The 1,735-nt window shown below is 35.8% G+C and overlaps 1 non-coding gene across 1 annotated transcript; it reads right to left on the bottom strand.

The window, feature by feature from the left end:
• Nucleotides 1-447: 447 nt before the first annotated feature.
• Nucleotides 448-521, bottom strand: Trnaa-agc (transfer RNA alanine (anticodon AGC)). The gene has a single exon. It is a non-coding gene; the product is annotated as a tRNA-Ala (tRNA).
• Between the last annotated feature and the right edge of the window lie 1,214 nt (nucleotides 522-1,735).

Below are 1,735 nucleotides of genomic sequence, written 5' to 3'. Positions count from 1 at the left end.
ACGGGCCGAAAAAATTAACTATGTACAGCTTGCTTTATTAACAAACTGAAATAAATTACAGAGACCGTCGTCGAATGCAGAAGTGAAATTGTTTGTGCTGATTTACAAGTCTACAACAGCCAAAAATCACACGTTTATTCAGCTTTTCCATATATCACATAAAATTGTATACCCTAAATAGATAAGGGAATCGGAGAACATTCACGTACGGTTTGGAGAATAGGTACAATTATATCTATATATGTATATTAATTATATCTATGATAGATATATAGGACATCTGTTCCATTATTAATATCATGCTCAGTTCAATCAAAGTTAATTGCCTATATTCCGGTATTAAACCACTCGACTTGGCCATTAATTTACAATGTTCTGAAAACTCATATGGGAACATGTACATTTTGTGGAAGATGTTGATTTAAAAAGGTATTGGAGGTGACCACTTTCCTTCGATGGGACTCGAACCCACGACCCTCAGTACGCTAGACTGGTGCTTTAACCAACTAAGCTACGAAAGACCTCCGTTGGCCTTCGCAACCTAGCGGCTACTATATGAGCTCGAGATTCCCAAATTGGACGCATAGTCAAATCATTCGCAATCCATTTCTCAAGCCAATACTTCCACATGTGTATAGTACACGTCCACATTAGAGGAGCGTGAGTATTTAGAATGTCTGGCGGCTATACACATTCTTCATCAGCAATTGTACTGATCAAGTGAGGTTGTATGAGCTATTTGCCTTTTTTTGTCGTAGGACTACGTCTGTATTTTCTATATTCAGGTACACTTTACGATTGCGAAAGTAGGGAAAATATGATAGACTCTAAGCTTTAATATCTCTGCCGTTTCTCGATGGATTTTCATTTTTTTTGGATCTTTCGATCAAGGATGAGTAAACGCTTTAATACTGATTTTTAACTAGGGTAGAATACGGCATTAGCAGGGTGCGACAGTTGTTGGCACCCTCAACAATATTTGCATTTTCCAGCAAACATACACTATTTATGAACATAATTTTGATTCAATCACACAATTTCAAGTCTAAGCTTTCATTTGAATAAGTTGTTTGTGTAAAAGTAGCAAGATTTGATGAGTTAATTATCGAAACAAATTTGCACCTTCGAAATCCTTGCCATTATTGCATTGCCAAAGAAAGCAGCGCACGAATAGCAAACTGTTACTTACTTTTTTGGATCGCCTGTTTCTCCTCTTTATTGCGTTTGACACGACAAATTAAGTACGTACACTACTTTTTACACTTTATCACCACTTGATTATTACCACAAAGAGCAAATTTATGCAATATTTGCTCTATGTTTCACTAAATAAAATCGGGACTGTTTGTTTTCTTTGACAGCAGCACACTTCGGAATAGAGCGAGAGAATGTGTTTGTGAGCATATCAAACACACGCTAAAAAGATACCACGCACAATTCTATGTGATTCTGATTTTAGCAAAAATACGACAAAAATATCCGGCGATGGCATTTATTTAAAAAAAGTGTTAAAATACAAATGTTTCTATTCGGATTTTAACGCAGACCATGGATTATATTAAAAGTGATAGCAACACCGTAGTGTTTAAACCCTTATGTGGCTGACAGGACCGCTTTTCTTTTGCAACTTCAATACTTTTCAAGCTCATCAAAAAAGTTATAATCTATCCCGTTCCTAAATAGCGCATTTCAACCATAAATAATTGCCTACTTTTAGGGTATTATCTATTATTCA

This window comes from Armigeres subalbatus, chromosome 2, assembly GCF_024139115.2.
Source record: "Armigeres subalbatus isolate Guangzhou_Male chromosome 2, GZ_Asu_2, whole genome shotgun sequence".
In the NCBI taxonomy this organism is placed as follows: domain Eukaryota; kingdom Metazoa; phylum Arthropoda; class Insecta; order Diptera; family Culicidae; genus Armigeres; species Armigeres subalbatus.
This window is presented reverse-complemented; position numbering and strand designations above follow the sequence as displayed.